Raw genomic sequence first — 22,879 nt, forward strand, 5'->3', positions numbered from 1 at the left:
AGTGCCCTCCGCCACACACCGTTGGGTGGCTTGCGGAGTATAAATGTAGATGTAGATGTAGATGTAGAAATAAAACATATCAACGTCAGTTGGGGACCATTTTCCAACAACATCTGCTAATGACATCTGTCCTACAATCTGCCTTGTTCAGGTCCACATTTGCTTGACTACCTGTTTTACCGACCGGCATGAGCAACTATAACTCGTCAGAGAAAAGCAGTTCGACAACACAGAATAAAAATAAGAAACAGAAATTGAATAAACACAACAAAGGAACACACAACACACTAGAAAAGCACTGCAAGCGTCTTCAGATAACCCAATGAAAACAAAAGGTCACTTTATCTCAGCCAACAAAGAAATAAATACTACGATCACAACTACGAGAAACATTAAAGACTCCTTAGAGACAACAAATGCAAATAGTCTATGCACGATCTTGGTGTGCTAGTCTATGGAAAACTGGTTAATGAATGGCTTTCCGATCAGCACTAAACGAATTAAATGATGTACGCCACAAGTGGAGGAGGAAAACATAAATACCACTAATCTGACAAAAGATAGTGCAAGGTAGACAGCCCACTACAAGAATAAAATTACCTCCTTCTCTCGTGTCTGTTATAAGCAAATTACTAATACACAATCACACATGAGACATTACTATACTGTTTATACATACTTGGCTTCATTATTGATTATATCTACATCTACGTAGATACTTGTAGTCCTTACGCGCAATGCTGGCGCCAGCGGAATAGAATCGTTTGGCAGTCAGCTTCAAATGGCGGTACTCTAAATCTTCTCAATAGTGTTTCTCGAAAATAACGTTGCCTTCCATCTAGGATTTCCATTTGATTTCCCGATGAGTCTCCGTAGCACTTGCGCGTTGTTCGAACCTACCGGCAACAAATTTAGCAGCCCGCATCTGAATTGCTTTGATGTCTTCCTTCAGTCCGACCTGGTACCGATCCCAAACACTCTATCAGTACTCAGGAGTAGATCGCAACGGTCCTATATGCGGTTTCCTTTACATGTGAACCATTGTTTTCTAAAATTCTCCCAATAAACCGAAGTCGACCATTTGCCCTCCCTACCACAATCCTAGATACTCTTTCCATTTCAGATCTCCTTTGAAACCTTACGCCCAGATATTTAAACGACTTGACTGTATCAAGCAAGACGCTAGTAATACTGTATCTGGGCATTACAGGTTTCTTGTTCCTACTCATCCTCATTCACTCACATTTTTCCACATTTAGAGCTATCTGCCGTTCATGACGCCACTGGAAATTTTGTGTAAGTCGTCTTGTATCTTCCTACAGTCACTCAGCTTCGATAGCTTCGCGCACACCACCGAGTCATCGGCAAACAACCGCAGATTGCTGCTCACCTTGTCCGCCAAATCCTAAATGTATAGAGAACAACAGCATTCGCCTCGTACTTCCCTGGACCACTCTTGACGACACCCTTGTCTCCGATGAACACTCGCCGTCGAGGACAACATACTGGACTCTGCTACTTAAGAAGTCTTCGAGCAACACACATATCTGCGAACGTGTTTCATATGCTCGTGCCTTCATTGGGGCACCGTGTCAAACATTTCCCAGAAATTTAGAAATATGGAATGTGCCTACTGCCATTCACCCATTGTTCGCAGTGTATCATGTGAAAAAAGTGCAAGCTGAGTTTCGCACAAGCGATGCTTTCTAAAACCATGCAGATTCGTGGATATAAGCTTCTCACTCTCAAGAAAGTTTATTACATTTGAACTGAGAATATGTTCAAGGATTCTGCAGCAAACCGAAGTTAGGGATATTGGTCTGTAATTTTGTCAGTACCTTCTTTTACACCTCCTATATACTGGAGTCACCTGCGATTTTTTTTCGAGTCACTTGGAATTTTGTGCTGGGCGAGAGATTCACGATAAATGCAAGCCAGGTAAGGGGCCAATGACATAGAGTGCTTTTTTTTTATAAGCGAACTGGGACTCCATCCGGACCTCGTCATTTATTTGCATTCAAATTTTCAATACCCAAATGTTACTACTGTGGCGGTGGGAAGTCATATTGCTCCACGGGTTTGGCAAACGTAATTCGACTACTTCGGCTGGTTGCCTAATCCCTGGTCTAAGACACATTCTTTCTCCGGTAGTTCTGTTTACCAAGGTTTCTGAGGCATGGTCAGAAGTGACCTCTACCCTGTGGACGGAACCTATCACTACGGTGGTCATTGTGATACCGTTGCGGACTGAAATGTCCCTTCTCTGACTCCAGTAACCTTCTTCTCATACTCTTCTCTTCTCTGGCTAAATTCAGTTCTTGAAGCAGCCCTTTGAATGACATAGGCTCATCTTTGCTGCGCCCTGCAAGAACCTGTTTATAGTTTACCAGGAACTTCATACAACACCAGTGTACAATTTCTGTGTGACTAAATGGAATACCTGAGAATTGCTTCTTCCAGATCATGGATTCAAAGAACTTCGTGGGAGTCTGGAAGTTCGCGTCATTTAAATTTCTCCTCATCATGATGTTATACTTAATTCTATCCTGTGTTGCACTTGAGCTATAATTCGCCTTTAAATCTGTGATAAGATTCACACTGCAGCGCCACTGGTCGCATTCGTATTGAGAGCTCACTTCCTAAATCCCCCCTGCGGGTCCGGGGTAAGAATAGGCCCGAGGTATTCCTGCCTGTCGTAAGAGGCGACTAAAAGGAGTTTCAACCGTTTCGGCCTTCCATGTGATGGTCCCCCTTTGGGTTTGACCTCCTTTTTTCAAAATTCTACGGAAGTACGAGCCTTTTGGGGAAGGACGCCTTACGTGGTGTATCACTGGTCCTCAGTGCACTAAGACCTTGGCACTCAGCATTGTAACGGCGTTGTAACCACACCCACTATTCCTCAACTTGTGCCTAAACGTCTGATGGGTTGCACAAGTTACGCCCATAGTGCGTCCCCATCTGCACCTACGATCATGATAGACTTTCCATGGCACCCGAAATCCAGCATGGTAGCCAGCCCGTTGTGGTGGGGTCGTCATGTACCCTCTAGGTTGTAGCCCCCTGACAACACAGGGATCGTACTGCCGATACCTGAGCTGCACCCTCCCCACGTCGGCCAAGGAGTAGATGCCCGTCTCCTTGGGGCATCAGGACTCCCGGCAACGGTCATCCTGCCAGGTGGCCCTTGCTGAGGCTGGGTGGCGCCCGTGGGGAGAGCCCCTGGTCGGAGTGGGTGGTATCGGGGCGGACGTTTCGCAGATGAAACGTCAACATGTATCAGGTCGATCTGGGACCGAGTCTTTTAAAAAGAAAGGTACTGTCTCTGGTTCTGGTTCTCCTGCCCTTTCCCCCTTGGCCACTCCCTGGGAGGAAGGACAGGCCCGCCGGCTTGGGGCGAAGTACTTCCTCTGCTATTTAGTCTGTTCTCGGACCGATGGGGGGACGTTTGCCACCTCCAAGGCCATGTTCTTTGTCCAGCACATTGAGGACATCTTCGGGGAAATCGAGGCTCTCAGTAAAATGCGTGCGGGGTCCGTTCTTATAAAGACCGCCTCCGCCACACAGTCGGCGGCGCTCCAGGCGTGCGACCGACTAGGGGACAACCCAGTGTCCATTGTCCCGCATCTGGCACTGAATAGGACGCAGGGGGTTATTTTTCATTGGGACCTCCTGCTGCAATCTGATGAGGAGCTCAGGGCCAACCTGGAGCGCCGAGGCGTGCATTTCGTCCGGGGAGTTCAGCGCGGCCCCAAAGACCGTCACATCGTCACATCGCTTTCGAGGGGGACGTTCTCCCGGAGAAGGTAAAGGTGATGTGCTACCGGTGCGATGTGCGACCTTACGTCCCACCTCCTATGCCCTGCTTTCGGTGTTTGCGCTTTGGGCACATGTCGTCATGGGGTGAGGCTGAGCCCCTTTGTGGCGATTGTGGATGTCCTCTTCGTGAGGAACATACATGCACCCCACCACCTCGGTGCGTCAATTGTCCTGGCAGCCACTCGCCAGGATCTTTAGACTGCCCCGCATATCAGAAGGAGAAGAAGATTCAAGAATTAAAAACTTTGGATCGTCTCTCTTATTCTGAGGCCAGGAAGAAGAATGACCGCCTCCATCCCGTGACGTTGACAACTTCGTTTGCCTTAGTCATGTCCACTCCTTCCACAGTATCCTCACCCCTATCCTGTCCCCCCTCCACCTCCTCACCCCATCCGGGGTCTATGCCTCTGCCTCCCAAATCCCTCCCTTCCAAATCCTCCTACCTCGCGGCCCCTGCCCCCTCTGCCCCAGGGGCCACCCTTCCTCCTCCTCCCCCTCTGCCGCCTGAGAAGCTATCCTCTTCTCAGGCATCCATCGGGGAAACGTTCCGGATCCCGGCTTCCGAGGTCCGGCGTTCCAAAACGGACCCCGCGCGTGAGGACCTTCTTCGGGTCCAGCCCACCATCCCCGTGCCTCATCGGACTTCCAAGAAGGCCTCCAAGAAGAAGTCTTTATCCCCCTCTCCACCCCTCCCGGCCGTCCCCAGTTTCGCCGGGACGCTCTGCTGCCAGGCGCTCAGCTGGCCTCTCGTTGGCGACTGATGCTGCCCCTCCTACGCAACCCGGGAAAGCGGCCGCAGCTGGCGACGACTCGACGGAACAGGATCCGCCTCCCGCCGGTTGTAGCGTTGTTCCCTCGAAACCTGGCCCTCCGCAGCCGTCGAGGTGACCAGCTCTTCACCCATTTCGTTCCCCCTTTTTTCTGACTAGCGATGGCTTTGTTACATTGGAACATAAGAGGTATTCAATCTAATGGGAGGAATTACAACTGCTCCTCCGGCTGCACTGTCCGCTCGTCCTTGGTCTCCAGGATACCAAGTTGCGCCCAACTGACCGTATTGATTTTACCCACTATACCTCGGAGCGGTCTGACCTCACCCCTGTGGACGGTATTCCAGCTCATGGTGGGGTCATGTTGCTCGTTTGGGACGATGTCTATTACCATCCCATCCCATTGACCACCCCACTCCAAGCAACAGCTGTCCGTATTACTCTTTCTGCCTTTACTTTTTCTGTTTGTACCATCTACACTCCATCATCATCCGCAGTTAGTTGGGCGGACATGATGCTCCTAATTGTTCAGCTTTCTCCGCCGTTTTTATTGCTTGGCGACTTCAATGCCCATCATCCCCTTTGGGGCTCTCCTGCATCCTGTCAGAGAGGCTCCCTCTTGGCGGATGTCTTCAACCATCTCAATCTTGTCTGCCTCAATACTGGCGCCACGACTTTCCTCTCAGACTCTACTCATACCTATTCCCACTTGGCCCTCTCGATCTGTTCTACCACTCTTGCCCGTCGGTTCGAGGGGTATGTCCTTTCTGACACCTATTCGAGCGACCACTCCCATGTGTCGTTCGTCTCCTGCACCACACCCCATCCCCACGTCCTTCGAGCAGGAACATACCGAAAGCTGCCTGGGGACTTTACTCCTCCCTGGCGACCTTTCCGGACCACGATTTTCTCAGTTGTGACAGTCAGGTCGAATACCTCATGGCTGTTAACATCAATGCTGCCGAACGTTCCATTCCTCGTACTACCTCTTCTTCACGTCGCGTTTCCGTCCACTGGTGGAATGAGGCTTGTAGAGACGCTATCCGTGCTCGACGACGTGCTTTACGCACCTTTCGAAGCCATCCTACGTTGGCGAATTGTATTGGATACAAACGACTCCGAGCGCAATGCCGTAGAGTCATCAAAGACAGCAAAAAAGCTTGTTGGGCGTCTTTCACCAGCTCCTTTAACAGTTTTACTCCCTCTTCTGTCGTCTGGGGTGGCCTGCGCCGGCTGTCGGGCATTAAGGCCCACTCCTAGGTATGTGGCCTGACTTCAGGTCATGAGGTCCTTGTTGATCCTGTGGATGTCTCCAACGCCTTCAGCCGCTTTTTCGCGGAGGTTTCAAGCTCCGCCCATTACCACCCTGCCTTCCTTCCCAGGAAAGAGGCAGAAGAGGCTCGGCGACCTTCCTTCCACTCGCTGAATCTGGAAACTTATAATGCCCCCTTTACTATGCGGGAACTCGACCGTGCACTTGCCCTGTCCCGGTCCTCTGCTCCGGGGCCAGATGCCACTCACGTTCAGATGCTGGCACACCTTTCTCCGGCAGGCAAAAGCTTCCTTCTTCGTACCTACAATCGCATCTGGACCGAAGGTCAAGTCCCCATGCTTTGGCGTGACGCCGTCGTTGTTCCTATACCCAAACCCGCGAAGGATAGACACCTTCCTTCTAGTTACCGCCCCATTTCTCTTACAAGCTGTGTCTGTAAGGTGATGGAGCGCATGGTTAACGCTCGGTTAGTTTGGATTCTTGTCTCGACGGCTACTTATCAATGTTCAATGCGGCTTTCGTCGCCGCCGCTCCGCTCTTAACCACCTTGTGACCTTGTCGACATTCATCATGGACAAATTTTTGTGAAAGCGCCAAACGGTAGCCGTGTTCTTCGATTTGGAGAAGGCTTATGATACCTGTTGGATAAGAGGTATCCTCCGCACTATGCACAGGTGGGGATACGCGGTCGCCTGCCCCTTTTCATTGATTCCTTTTTAACAGATCGAAAGTTTAGGGTAGGTGTGTGTTCTGTATTGTCCGACGTCTTCCTCCAGGAGAACGGAGTGCCTCAGGGCTCCGTCTTGAGCGTAGCCCTTTTTGCCATAGTGATCAATCCAATTATGGATTGCATTCCACCTAATGTCTCAGGCTCTCTTTTTGCCGATGACTTCGCGATCTACTGCAGTGCCCAGAGAACATGCCTCCTGGAGCGCTGCCTTCAGCGTTGTCTAGACAGCCTATACTCATGGAGTGTGGCAAATGGCTTCCGGTTCTCTGAAGAGAAGACGGTTTGCATCAACTTTTGGTGATATAAAGCGTTCCTTCCGCCATCCTTACCTCTCAGTCCCGTTGTTCTCCCATTCGTGGAAACAACTAAGTTTCTAGGGCTCACACTGGACAGGAAACTTTGTTGGTCTCCACATGTCTCTTATTTGGCTGCCCGTTGTACACGTTCCCTTAATGTCCTCAGAGTTCTTAGTGGTTCACCTTGGGGTGCGGACCGCACTGTCCTGCTTCGCTTGTATCGGTCCATAGTCCGATCAAAACTGGATTATGGGAGCCTCATCTGCTCGTCTGCTCGGCCATCCCTATTACGCCGTCTCAATTCCATCCACCATTGGGGGTTACGTCTTGCGACCGGAGCATTCTACACTAGTCCCGTCGAGAGTCTTTATGCTGAAGCTGCCGAATTACCATTGACCTACCGGCGCAACGTACTGCTTTGTCAGTATGCCTGCCGGCTGTTGTCAATGCCCGAACACCCCTCTTATCAGTCCTTCTTCACCGATTCTCTCGACCTTCAGTATGGGTTGTATGTGTCTGCCCTGCTGCCCCCTGGAGTCCGCTTTCGTCGCCTGCTTCGACAATTGGATTTTGCCCTCCCTACCACCTTCAGAGAGGGTGAGAGCCCGACACCACCTTGGCTCCAGGCTCCGGTTCATATTTATCTCGACCTCAGCTCGCTCCCGAAGGAGGGTACTCCAGCTGCAGTGTATTGCTCGTGGTTTGTCGAACTTCGTGCGCGACTTGCCAGTCACACCTTTATTTACACTGATGGCTCCAAAACTGACGATGGTGTCGGCTGTGCCTTTGTCATTGGGGCCATCACCTTTAAATACCGGCTCCTCGACCAGTGTTCCAGCTTTACGGCCGAGCTTTTTGCTCTCCATCAGGCCGTTCAGTATGCCCGCCGCCACCGCCATTCATCGTATGTACTCTGCTCTGATTCACTCAGTGCTCTTCAGAGCCTTGGAGCTCCATATCCGGTCCATCCCTTGGTGCAACGGATCCAGCAGTCCCTCCATTCGGGTGCTGACAATGGGTCTCCTGTCAGCTTTCTGTGGGTTCCCGGCCATGTAGGAGTGCCTGGGAATGAGGCTGCTGATGCTGCAGCCAAGGCTGCAGTCCTCCTGCCTCGGCCAGCCTCCCATTGTGTCCCGTCAACTGACGTTAGTGGGGTTGTTTGTAAGAGGCTTGTGTCCTTGTGGTGGGATACTTGGTCATCACTTCAAGGTAACAAGCTCCGGCCAGTAAAACCGTTCCCAACTGCTTGGACAACCTCCTCCCGACCATCTCGGCGAGAAGAGGTCCTTCTGACGAGGTTGCGGATTGGGCATTGCCGGTTTAGCCACCACTACCTGCTCTCCAGTGACCCAGCCCCGCAGTGCCCTTGTGGTCATGCATTAACAGTGTGCCATGTTTTATTGTCGTGTCCCCGTTTTAGTCAATCTCGTGTTGTCCTGTCTCTGCCATCTACTTTACAGGATATTTTAGCTGATGACGCTCGAGCAGCTGCTCGTGTACTTCGTTTCATTACTTTGACTGGCTTGTCCAAAGACATGTAACTCTTTCACTTATTTTATCTGCATCTTTGTAAGAACTTTCTGGTGTCCCCCCCCCCCCTTGAGTTTTACTAGATTCTATGTGCTCTAACAATTGTGACTGGGCGCTAATGACCTCAGTAGTTGAGCGCCCTTAAACCCCAACAAAAAAAAAAAAAAAAACAAAAAAACTTCCTAAATGATTGAGACAAATTCTACTCTATAAGTTGGGAGCCGTGTGGGAGGTATAATAAAGTATTCAAATTGCTCAATCCACACATGAGGCTGCGATGTGTTCTGGTTACATCTGAACACTTGCAGTTTACACGCACTGGCTGAACGGTCTCCATATTAGCCCCTTAATAATGTTTAAATAAATTTTAGTCATTTAACATGTCCTTTAGCGTCTTATACTTCCCGTGCATTCAGTAAACATGCGGAGAGAAATAATCGGCAGCTGAGCATGCGTCAGTAAGCCACAACTACATGCATTCGTTGAATTCATATTTATTCTATATCTAGTTTGATTTATTACGCATCTGTGCTTCCTATACCTTCCCAACAGTTAATTGCAACGTATTTATATCGTACTGCTATCCTTCTTTCCGATTACTACCATCTTAGAATGACAGAGTGAGTTTTCATAATCTCTGTTGATGGGTAAACTTCTTGTCTGTATATAAATAATCAGTTACTTTGATGAGAGAGAGAGAGTGTGTGTCTGACGTTAACATCATAATCAATGGCGCATGTCGAAAGATTCTTTTTTTTTTTCCACAAGCACCATGTGGGGCATGACGATAGGTGCTTCTTTCAGTCTTCTGCAAAATGAAGTAGGAATAAGTAACTTTGAAAGTTTTCTTCCTACTAATGATGGTTACCTATTCTCTCTCGTATTACGTCAATGTCGATGACGATGCAACGGTAGTGTTCTTGAAGATTATTCCCATGCATCCGAAGATTTGGCCTAGTGGTTCATGATGCGCATAGAGCGGAACAGGTGTACTTGAAGCTCGTAGGAATAAAATTGTTTTCTTACTCGAGCTATCCACTTTTTATATGTTAGGCACATGTAGAAAAAGATACGTCCATACACCACTGCGATCTATAAAAGAAGAGCTATACTATGTGACCAAAAGTATCCGGACACCTGGTTGAAAATGACTTAAAAGTTCGTGGCGCCCTCCGTCGGTAATGCTGGAATTCAATATGGTGTTGGCCCACCCTTAGCCTTGATGACAGCTTGCGCTCTCGCAGGCATACGTTCAATCAGGTGCTGGAAGGTTTCTTGGGGAATGGCAACCAATTCCTCACGGAGTGCTGCATTGTGGAGAGGTATCGATGTCGGACGGTGAGGATTGGCACAAAGTCGGCCTTCCAAAACATCCCAAAGGTGAAACTTCATGGCAGATTAAAACTGTGTGCCGGACCAAGACACGAACTGAGGACCTTTGCCTTTCGCGGGCAAGTGCTCTACCATTCTGGATCCCAAAGGTGTTCTATAGGATTCAGGCCAGGATGCTGTGCAGGCCAGTCCATTACAGAGATGTTACTTTTGCATAACCACTCCGCCACAGGCCGTGCATTATGATCGTGCTGAAAGATGCAGTCGCCATCCCCGAATTGCTCTTCAACAGTGGAAAGCAAGAAGGTGCTTAAAACATCGGTGTAGGCCTGTGCTGTGATAGTGCCACGCCAAACAACTAGGGATGCATGCCCCCTCCATGAAAAACAAGACCATACCATAAAACCCCCGCCTCAGAATTTTACTGTTGGCACTACACACACTCTCAGATGACGTTCACCGGGCCTTCGCCATACCCACACCCTGCCATCGGATTGCCACATTGTGTACCGTGATTCGCCTCTCCACTGTTCAGTCTCCAATGTTTACGCTCCTTACACCAAGCGAGGCGTCGTTTGGCATTTACTGGCGTGATGTGTGACATATGAGCAGCCGCTCGACCATGAAATCCAAGTTTTCTCACCTCCCGCCTAACTGTTACAGTAGTTGCAGTGGATCCGGATGCAGATTAGAATTCCTGTATGATGGTCTGGACAGATGTCTGCCTATTACACATTACGACCCTCTTCAACTTTCGGAGGTCTCTGTCAGTCAGCAGACTAGGTCGGCCTGTACGCTTTTGAGCTGTACGTGTTCACGTTTCCACTTCACAATCACATCGGAAACAATAGACCTAGGGATGTTTAGGAGTGTGGAAATGTCATGTACAGACGTATGACTCAAGTGACACCAAATCACCTGACCACGTTCGAAGTCCGTGAGTTTCGGGGAACGCCGCATTCTGCTCTCTGACGATGTCTAATGACTACTGAGGTCGCTGATGTGGAGTACCTGGTATAGGTGGAAGCACAATGCACCTAATAAGCAAAACGTGTGTTTTTGGGGTGTCCGGATATTTTTGATCACATAATGTATGTTACAAGGATTAAAAGAAGAGAGGTGGTATAAAAAAATTTGAAGGTACAGGTGCAGCATTTTTAATTTTTTCGCTGCCCTCTCAGATTACAGTAATGCGGCATACTAGTAATCAATGCATCTTTGGCACATTCAACTGACGCCTTTATAAATTACTACTTCATGTTTTTCTATACAGATAATTCTTACAGGTACCTACTCAACTGCCCCCCTACTGTATATTGACGTGTTCCGCCATCACTGAACGACAGAATACAGTGGCGGTGTAATCCAACATCTTCAATTTTCTATCCTTAAACATCTTAATTTAAGATTTTTGTCCTGTATAGGCACAAAAGATCTTTATTGGTTGCTTTTCCCAGGACGTGCTACTTTGTTGCATTTTTTAAGCGTTCATATAACTTCGGAGCCCTTTTTTGAAATTCAGTCTTTCAATATAGTCCTGGTCTTACAATGATACACATGAAAATGGACCCAGCGAACAGTGGTTAGCACAGTTGACTCGCATTCGGGAGGACGACGGTTCAAAACCTCATCCGACCATCCTGATATAGGTTTTCCGTGATTTCCCTAAATCGCTTCAGGCAAATTCAAGGATGGTTCCTTTAAAAGCCCCTATCGATTTCCTTTTCCATCTTTCCCTACTCTGATAGGCCAATGACCTCGTTGTTCGTTCCCTCCCCCCAAATCATCCAACCAGCCATAAAAATGAATTTTACCACACACACACACACACACACACACACACACACACACACACACACACAGATAATATCTTCGTCCCATGAACTTCTGCATTACATTGCGATTTTATAATATTTCACTACCTTCGCTTTAGATCAGACGTTAGTCAACCCAAGTTAAGTTTCACCTTTCAGTATTAACAGAACATGTGTACATAAGCTTCATAGCGATGTGCAGAAACCTCCGTTCATATATCATATCTGACGCGAGCGTCTGATGTCCCAGATGCTGAAAACAAGGAAACTTCATGGAGTGTAAATCGCGATAAGCCAACATAGCTACACTTAGCTACGCCTCTTGCAAGTGTGCTAGAGGGTGTCTATTATTCTACAGCACTGGTTATGTGAAAAGTAAGAAATACTGACTTAATTCTGTTATGTGGTCTTGGGTAGCGTCCGTGAGAAGTAATTGGTACGTCCTTGGTCACGGGTTCGAAACGCGCTACCGATTAAATTATGATTTATAAACAGAATTGGCGCATGAAGGCTTCCAGTATAAGAAGCCACCCTCATTGAGCCAACGGCCTTGTCAAAGAGGGCAGAGGTGTGGACAGAGGTTCGGGGCACACTCGTGTCTTTGGAATGGGAAACTGACCCCTAAAGGCATAAGAGTCAGCAATGGTCAACGGAATGAAATTCCACAAGGCAATGTAAATCGCTGCACTGAAGACACACAACGTTCATTCACAGGACATGTGGCCTGTAAAAAAAAGTGTCATGATGATCTCTCCATTCGCCAAATATACCGAGATAGTCCACCATTCGGATTTCTCGGGGAGGACTGCCAAGGGGGAGGTGACCATGAGAAAAAGACTGAATAATCAACGAAAGGATAACATTCTACGAGTCTGGGCGTGGAATGTCAGAAGCTTGAACGTGGTGGGGAAGCTAGGAATTCTGAAAAGGGAAATGCAAAGGCTCCATCTACATGTAGTAGGGGTCAGTGAAGTGAAATGGAAAGAAGACGAGGTTTTCTGGTCAGATGAGTATAGGGTAATATATACAGCAGCAGAAAATGGTAAAACGGGAGTAAGAATCGTTATGAAAGGGAATGTAGGGCAGAGAGTGTGTTACTGTTGTAGTTGCTGATGCCATGAGGTGTAGTGGGTGGAGGTAGAATGTGCTGTATTAAAACTCGGCGAAAATTTTCCAAATGATTTACTTGTTTCCACTAGAGTGACTCACTCACCTCGGTCTGCGTCACAGGGTCCCGCAGTGCTGAGGCCACCGACCCAGCGATCCAGTGCAACACGCTGCTGTGTGTCGGCCTTGTAGGACCGAGTCTTGAATGCCGGACATTTGCCACGCCGGACATTTGCCACACTTGTCCCTTCACCAGGTAGCGATCCCTCAGGTAAGGGATGCCCTTCCTCGTACTTCCTCTGTCCGCTTTCAAACCGCCGTCTCCACATCTTACTCGATACAACCAGTACGTAAGGGACCTTCTTCTTCGACATCTTGGCGAAATACAGAGCTTCTTTTCCGAACTCGAAATATTTATACCTTTTGGGAAACGAAAGTAATTCCGACGATTATGTCAGTATGTAATTAGTTCTGCTAAGTATAAATATAGATCCCTCTGTCTGTACAGTAGCTTCCTTTCACGCTTACTGATTGCGATAGAAACAGTCCATCGCCATGGGAGCAACAAGAAAGGAACGCTGTAAACAGAATGCGAATGTACACTAATCATTTCTTTTTGATCGCTGCATTTGTGCCTACTTTAATTACTACAACTGCATGCCAAAAAAACAATAAGCAAAGAAGAACTGGGTATGTGAATGTTTGAAAAGAAGAATGACATACTTCATGTTAATTAACTCTCTAAAATCCGATATCCCTTGTGGTGAAACATTAGTTAATAAAGTGTAGCAGGACAATGTTCAAAACATGACTGAAAGTACGTTCATAAACAGAGATAAGAACATCTATGATTGACGTGTCATGTAAAGACGACGTACAATTTTAAAATGTTAGAGATAAGGAAATGAAGTAATACATAATCCTATGCTTGTACCATCGTTGTTGTTCTACATTGTTTAGCTCTGGTATTTACAGGGTCACAGACAAAGCATCCTAGGTTTTGGAGGGAAAAGCCATAATTGTAATGACCTCCACTACAACAGAAACAAGAAGCACAACTTAAGGAAAAATAAAGTAATGTGTGTTCCAGTTCACAAGCGACATTGAAGCAGGTAGTTCGTGTGACATAGTATGGACAGAGGTTATATTTGACAATCGGAATAAATTAATAACTGGTTCCTTTTACCAACCCCCAGTCTCAGATGAAACAGTTGCTGAACATTTCAAAGAAAACTCGAGTCTCATCGCAAATAGGTACCCTACTCATACAATTATAGTTGGCAGTGACTTGCATCTACCTACCGTATGTTCACAAAAATACATTTTCAGACCCTGCTGTAGATAAAAAACAACTTCAATAATTGTTCTAAATGATTTTTATAAAATTATTTTGAACAATTAGTTCACGAAGCCATTCAAATTCTAAATGCTTACAAAAACACACTTGACCTCTTAGCCACAAATAATCCTGAGCATCACGACAGGTACAGGAATTAGTGAACACACAGTTGTACTGAGCCTCAATTCCATAACAAAGAAATTCACCAAAACTAAACGCGAAATATACATATTTATAAAAGCAACTAAAAATTCGGTTGACGTCTTTCTAAGAGACAGTCTCCAATCCTTCCAAACTATCTAAGTGAAGACCATATGTGGCCTACGTTCAAAGAAATAGTATCAACAGCACTCGAAAGATTCGTACCAAATAAATTAATATCAGACGGAACTGATCCCCCATGGTACACAAAACACGACAGAAAGCTGCTGCAGGAGCACCGAAAAAGGCACGTATAATTTAGACGAGCGCAAAATCTCCAAGATTGGCGAAGTTCTATTGTGGCTCGAAATTTGGTGCGGATTTCAATGCGAGATGCATTTAATAGTTTCCACAACGAAACTCTCTCTAGAAATGTGGCGAAAAATCCATAGAGATTCTGGTCCTATGTTAAGAAAACCAGCGGAAAGGCTCAGTAAGTACCTTTACAACGCGACAGCGATGAGGATGAGGAGGAGGAGGAGGAGGAGCGGGAGACAAGGGAACCAACCCTTCGGAGCAGGTAAAATCGTGGCAAATGTCCGCCGTGGCAAATGTTCGCCGTGGCAAATGTCCGGCGTGGCAAATGTTCGCTGTGGCAAATGTCCGCCGTGGCTAATGTCCGGCGTGGCAAATGTTCGCCGTGGCAAATGTCCGGCGTGGCAAATGTTCGCCGTGGCAAATGTCCGCCGTGGCAAATGTTCGCCATGGCAAATGTCCGCACACCCCGAGTGGTCAGGGCTGCGTCGACAGCTGGCTCAGCGGCCTTCTTCCCCGTTGACTCAGCGCTGCTCCACTGGGAACCGCCAAGCGGTCCACTGCGTCCTTCCTCACTGTGGTAGCTGGCGGTAGCGAGCCATGGAGTGGCCCGCCGCTGGCTGGCTGGTTATGGATCCTGTGGTGTCACCGCCAGACACCACACTTCCTAGGTGGTAGCCTTTAAATCGGCCGCGGTCCGTTAGTATACTTCGGACCCGCGTGTCGCCACTATCAGTGATTGCAGACCGAGCGCCGCCACACGGCAAGTCTAGGCTAGAGAGACTCCCTAGCACTCGCCCCAGTTGTACAGCCGACTTTGCTAGCGATGGTTCATTGTCTACATACGTTCTCATTTGCAGAGACGACAGTTTAGCATAGCCTTCAGCTACGTCATTTGCTACGACCTAGCAAGGCACCATTTTCAGTTACTATTCTGAACAGATAATATTGTGAATCGTGTACCGTCAAGAGCGACGTTCATCATTAATGGATTAAGGTTAAGTATCAAACTAATTACTTCCGCTTTCTGAATTCTAATTCCTTGTCATGTTCCAGACCTCACGTCAGTAGCAAAGTGGAAACAAACTTCTGTGAAATTAGAAGCAAGGGTGGTAACATTGAGAGTGCAGCTGGAATTACACTGTTAAATGCAGAGGAGTGATCGGATAGGTGTAAAGAGTACATTGAAGGCCTCTATGAGGGGGAAGATTTGTCTCATGTGATACAAGAAGACATAACAATCGATTTAGAAGAGATGGGAGATCCAGTATTATAATCGGAATTTGAGAGAGCTGAGGAGGTCTTAAGATCAAATAAGGCAGAAAGGATAGATAGCATCCCATCAGCATTTCGGAAATGCTTGGAGGGAGTGGCAACAAAACGACTATTCACGTTGGTGTGTAGAATATATGAGTCTGGCGAGATACCATCTGACTTTCCGAAAAATATCATCCACACAATCCCGAAAACTGCAATAGCTCACAAGTGCTAGAATTACCGCACAATGAGCTTAACAACTTACACATCAGAGTTGTTTACAAGAATAATATACAGAAGAATGGAAGAGGAAATTGAGAATGGGTTAGATGATGATCATTTTGGGTGTAGTAAGGATAAAGGCACCAGAGTGGCAGTTCTGACTTTGCGGTTGATAATGCAAGCGAGACTGAACAAAAATCAAGACACTTTCATAGGATTTGTCGACCTGGAAAAAGCGTTCGACAGTGTAAAGTGGTGCAAGATGTTGGAAATTCTGCAAAAAATAGGACTAAGCTACAGTGAGAGACGGGTAATAAACAATATGTATATACAATATGTATAGGAGCCAAGAGGGAATAATAAGAGTGCACTACCAACAACGAAGTGCTCGCATTAAAAAGGGCGTAAGACACGGTTTTAATTTCACCCCCACTGTTCGATCGGTACATGGAAGACCCAATGATGGAAATAATAGAATGGTTCAGGACTGGACTTAAAATTCAAGGTGAAAGGATTTCAGCAATACGATTCGCTGATGACATTGCTATCCTGAGTGAAAGTGAAGAAGAATTACATGACTTTCCGAATGAAATTAACAGTGTACTGAGAAACTTAACATCAGGATTCACAGTCACAAAATATATTTCAGCGACGTTGGCCGCGCCAGTGCACGATCAGCAGCACGGTGGACGGAGTGACGGGTGCAGGGAGTGGAGTGGAGTGGGGCGCAAGCGGAAGCGGTAGCGGCAGTTGGCACGCGGCCGCCGGAACGGTTTTAGAACGTCACGCGCACAGGTGTTTGCGTGCGGTTGAAGGGGATCATATTCCATCCCAGGCGTTTTCCACCATTTAGTGATCTTTAACTTCTGGTACTCGCTGAAGTGGTTGTAGTGCTGCGAGCCCGGACCTTCGACCATAGATACTAGTAGACTGGCCTTGCTGTGCAGAAGCTATGGGGCTAGTGTGGCTCCAACACAAACCACGTGACTGTTGGCAAAACGTGGCGGGGTTTCAAATCAGCGGTCTGCCATCCTATGTTTGTATCGGATTTTCCCCACATTTCTCAATTGACTGCCAATCGGTTCCAACAAAAACTACTTTTTTATTTGTGAAAAATTGTGCCAGAACTACATTTGACCTGGATTTGTTCAAAGCACCATTTATAAAATGTAACAAATACATCGAACGCCACTCTGGCGGGCAGCGGGACGAAATTACTATAAACGTCGTTGAAATTCTTTTAAACAGTAAGAGTGGGCTCGTGTCAAAACTTTAAACATTGTATTCGCCACGTTTCGAGCTCTAGTCACTTATGAAAGAAATTGGCTATGGGAATTATGTCAACTATAGGTGTCAAAATTGTTTACTTTAGGAGCAGATCAATTTTAGAGTATCAATTTTAGGTGCACTTCAAAGGTTCAGTTCCCACTATTTTTACAAAAGTTTAAACTATCAGTTTAAAAAAATGATATTTTAGATGAAAGATGAGGCTTTGCAGTTTCAGAAAATAATTGTGGAGCCTAGGTTTAAAAATGACAGACACTGTAAATACAAATTATAGATATACATTGTACATAATAACTAACCTATCAAAACACTTCTCCGCGAAGTGCTTCGAGCAAAGGCGCGTATGTGCAAACGGCTTAAAGTTTTTCCGTTTCAGGGCCTGTATCCAAAGCTGCCTCACGGAACCTATGAGTAGGAACGAGAAACGATTATACTTACTTCTGTAACCGAATTATCACAGATACTTTCCAAAATGTAATATGAGTCTGACTTTACAGGCATCACTTTCAACACTTTAATTTACGTGATACTCTATTTCAAGTGTAAAAAACATATAAAAGTCACTTCAGCAGATTTCAATAAACGCATTTGCGCTATCATAGAAACACTTACACGTGAAATGTAATGCCATTTCCCCGACAAAACGCTGAGTACAGCCATAAGCGCAACACGAAACAACCATGTTTTACCAACATTCACGTGACTTCAGCCCAGAGATGTTGGAGCCACGAAAATGACGTCAGGGCCAGTCTATTATATTTATGGTCGAAGGCCCGGACTCGAAATTTGGTCCTAGTTATAAAACTCTGACTGATGCGTTAGTTGATTTCCCGAAAGAATGAGCCTGGGTAGTGTCACCTTGGTGGCAGTCGTTTCACGTTTATTCAGGTAAGTTGAATGCCCACCGCGTGTTCTTTTCTAGATATTTCCTGACATCTTCGAGGTAGTGGGTGTGCATCATTAAACTCCACCCTTGAACTGGGCACGTTGCTGTCGTCTCCGAAGTAGACCTAAGCAAGGGGGGGGGGGCGGTGTTTCGGTTTAATGTCTACGTCTGTCTGCCACCTCACGAGTCCTGGTATTTCGGTGCTTTTATAGCGACTGTAGTTTCACAAAGACACTGTACTACACTCCTGGAAATTGAAATAAGAACACCGTGAATTCATTGTCCCAGGAAGGGGAAACTTTATTGACACATTCCTGGGGTCAGATACATCACATGATCACACTGACAGAACCACAGGCACATAGACACAGGCAACAGAGCATGCACAATGTCGGCACTAGTACAGTGTATATCCACCTTTCGCAGCAATGCAGGCTGCTATTCTCCCATGGAGACGATCGTAGAGATGCTGGATGTAGTCCTGTGGAACGGCTTGCCATGCCATTTCCACCTGGCGCCTCAGTTGGACCAGCGTTCGTGCTGGACGTGCAGACCGCGTGAGACGACACTTCATCCAGTCCCAAACATGCTCAATGGAGGACAGATCCGGAGATCTTGCTGGCCAGGGTCGTTGACTTACACCTTCTAGAGCACGTTGGGTGGCACGAGATACATGCGGACGTGCATTGTCCTGTTGGAACAGCAAGTTCCCTTGCCGGTCTAGGAATGGTAGAACGATGGGTTCGATGACGGTTTGGATGTACCGTGCACTATTCAGTGTCCCCTCGACGATCACCAGTGGTGTACGGCCAGTGTAGGAGATCGCTCCCCACACCATGATGCCGGGTGTTGGCTCTGTGTGCCTCGGTCGTATGCAGTCCTGATTGTGGCGCTCACCTGCACGGCGCCAAACACGCATACGACCATCATTGGCACCAAGGCAGAAACGACTCTCATCGCTGAAGACGACACGTCTCCATTCGTCCCTCCATTCACGCCTGTCGCGACACCACTGGAGGCGGGCTGCACGATGTTGGGACGTGAGCGGAAGACGGCCTACCGGTGTGCGGGACCGTAGCCCAGCTTCATGGAGACGGTTGCGAATGGTCCTCGCCGATACCCCAGGAGCAACAGTGTCCCTAATTTGCTGGGAAGTGGCGGTGCGGTCCCCTACGGCACTGCGTAGGATCCTACGGTCTTGGCGTGCATCCGTGCGTCGCTGCGGTCCGGACCCAGGTCGACGGGCACGTGCACCTTCCGCCGACCACTGGCGACAACATCGATGTACTGTGGAGACCTCACGCCCCACGTGTTGAGCAATTTGGCGGTACGTCCGCCCGGCCTCCCGCATGCCCACTATACGCCCTCGCTCAAAGTCCGTCAACTGCACATACGGTTCACGTCCACGCTGTCGCGGCATGCTACCAGTGTTAAAGACTGCGATGGAGCTCCGTATGCCACGGCAAACTGGCTGACACTGACGGCGGCGGTGCACAAATGCTGCGCAGCTAGCGCCATTCGACGGCCAACACCGCGGTTCCTGGTGTGTCCGCTGTGCCGTGCGTGTGATCATTGCTTGTACAGCCCTCTCGCAGTGTCCGGAGCAAGTATGGTGGGTCTGACACACCGGTGTCAATGTGTTCTTTTTTCCATTTCCAGGAGTGTATTTCACACTGGACGTATTATTAATTTATTTATTAAAACTACCTGTCGACACGTGGTACGAAACCAACTGTTAACACACACTTTAGTGTGTTCTCTCCGCCCCGATAACTAAGTGCTCAGCGCTCAGCGCGGTGGTCTGTCACGCCAAGGGGTCCGGGTTCGGTTCACGGCTGGGTCGGAGATTGTCTCCGCTCAGGGACTGGGTGTTGTGTTGCCCTTGTTATCACTTCATCATCATGAGTGGAAGGTAACGGAAAACCACCACTGGAATCACTTCCCTATACGCTCATGCGGTGGACCTCTGACGAGGCTTCCCCTGTGACAAGACCTGCCTAAGGCGGAACACAAAGTTTTTTAGTGTGTCCTAGGTTTGCCTGCGTGAGGGCCACGCCTTGCAGAAGACAAGGCCGCTCTGACAGGGTGGAAGGACGCTCGGGCCAGCAACAACCGAGGATGATGGCTCTATAAACGGCTCACTGTATCATGAGCCACGTAAGGCAATTTATACACATTTGCAAAATTGTCTTTCAAAGGGTATTTTTTTTTGTAAATGATTAATACATTAAAATTTTCTCTACTTGTTTAGTTAAAGGGATCATAAGGTTTTATTAAGTGTGGTGGAATTACGGAGACATTAATATTTGGAAGCAGTTATACATAACTGGCAGGTTTTCTTAAATGTTTTTGTTAAATTGTTAATACCTATTAGTAAAAAATGTGCTGGCGTACACCTTCACCAGCACAGCGGTCGGATGTAGGAAACATTGTGTAGCAGGCGCTGGAACAGGCTCGCGTGTGAAAAAAGACCGAGACACGCCCCCAGGCTTCGAGCCGATAAAGCCCCTGGGGCAGCGTGCATGTAGGTCACCGCCGCCGACCGAGCTGTGTCAATCTCTCAATCTCTGTACCTCAGTACGTCGCGTCAGGACTCAGTTCGCATTGCATCCCAAAACGTCGCTTTATGCTTTACTCTCCGACAGTCATAGTCGTCGCCTCGCACCTTAGCTGGCTGTGAAGGAACGTTAGTCATTATATATACTTCTGATACGAGGTGCATTCAAGTTCAAAGGCCTCCGATTTTTTTCTCCGGACTGGAAAGAGATAGAACCATGCGCATTGTTTTAAAATGAGGCCGCGTTCATTGTCATTACGTCCCAGAGATGGCAGCACCGTACGGAAGATGGAATTTTACCGCCTGTGGCGAGAATGAGAACTGTTTTAAATACTTAAAATGGCGACGTTTTCCTTACTTGAACAGCGTGCAATCATTCGTTTTCTGAATTTGAGTGGTGTGAAACCAACTGAAATTCATCGACAGTTGAAGGAGACATGTGGTGATGGAGTTATGGATGTGTCGGAAGTGCGTTCGTGGGTGCGACAGTTTAATGAAGGCAGAACATCATGTGGCAACAAACCGAAACAACCTCGGGCTCGCACAAGCCGGTCTGACGACACGATCGAGAAAGTGGAGAGAATCATTTTGGGGGATCGCCGAATGACTGTTGAACAGATCGCCTCCAGAGTTGGCATTTCTGTGGGTTCTGTGCACACAATCCTGCATGACGACCTGAAAATACGAGAAGTGTCATCCAGGTGGGTGCCACGAATGCTGACGGACGACCACATGGCTGCCCGTATGGCATGTTGCCAAGCAATGTTGACGCGCAACGACAGCGTGAATGGGACTTTCTTTTCGTCGGTTGTGACAATGGATGAGACGTGGATGCCATTTTTCAATCCAGAAACAAAGCGCCAGTCAGCTCAATGGAAGCACACAGATTCACCACCACCAAAAAAATTTCAGGTAACCGCCAGTGCTGAAAAAATGATGGTGTCCATGTTCTGGGACAGCGAGGGCGTAATCCTTACCCATTGCGTTCCAAAGGGCACTACGGTAAAAGGTGCATCCTACGAAAATGTTTTGAAGAACAAATTCCTTCCTGCACTGCAACAGAAACGTCCGGGAAGGGCTGCGCATGTGCTGTTTCACCAAGACAACGCACCCGCACATCGAACTAACGTTACGCAACAGTTTCTTCGTGATATCAACTTTGAAGTGATTCCTCATGCTCCCTACTCACCTGACCTGGCTCCTAGTGACTTTTGGCTTTTTCCAACAATGAAAGACACTCTCCGTGGCCGCACATTCACCAGCCGTGCTGCTATTGCCTCAGCGATTTTCCAGTGGTCAAAACAGACTCCTAAAGAAGTTCGCCGCTCCCATGGAATCATGGCGTCAGCGTTGTGAAAAATGTGTACGTCTGCAGGGCGATTACGTCGAGAAGTAACGCCAGTTTCATCGATTTCGGGTAAGTAGTTAATTAGAAAAAAAATCGGAGGCCTTAGAACTTGAATGCACCTCGTATGGACACAGATATCATTCAAGAATTGGTACATGTTATTTCATGGCTGTTAGCCATTGGACGTTATTGAAGTTAAGTACTAAGTTGGTTCCTGTAATAAAGTGTATTTTAACCAAGGGTGCATTATGTGTTGTAGTGAGAGGAAACTGGCCACCCACCTCTCCTCGTCCAGCCAGGAACGACAAAACATTACAAGAGGGCACAGCAGTAGTAGGGCACAGAGAGCGTCTCCCACTCTGCATTGTTCCCAAATTTATTCAAGATGGCCGATCCAAGATGGCGGCTATAGATACGGCATCGTCGCAAGGACGCCATGGCCGGAAGTTCAAATTCTGGTGGGAAAACAGGTCAATTGGGCTACCTCCACTAACCTAAGAAAATGGCGGGAAAATTTAGTAGAGGAAATATATCAGTTGGGCTAGCTCCACTAACCTAAGTTATCTTACCACCACCTCTTCCTTGGAACTGGCAGGAAAAGAACTCAGCCTGTGCTGGGCTGCTGGATAGGATGACAAAAGTCTTTATTTTGCATGCAGTGTTTATTTAAACAACTTGAGTTGTTATAGGCAGTAGCTCCATCCAGTGTGTTCATCATGACGTCCAGAGTCCTATTGACCTAGTACACAGTAATGCCGCCAGAGGGTGCTGTCGTCCCATGGTGGTCTGGGTAAAAATGGCAGGAAAAGGACTCAGTCTGTGTCCAGCTGCTGGGAAGAGGAAGGAATGTACTTCTTCT

Source organism: Schistocerca cancellata, chromosome 8, assembly GCF_023864275.1.
Source record: "Schistocerca cancellata isolate TAMUIC-IGC-003103 chromosome 8, iqSchCanc2.1, whole genome shotgun sequence".
NCBI lineage: Eukaryota > Metazoa > Arthropoda > Insecta > Orthoptera > Acrididae > Schistocerca > Schistocerca cancellata.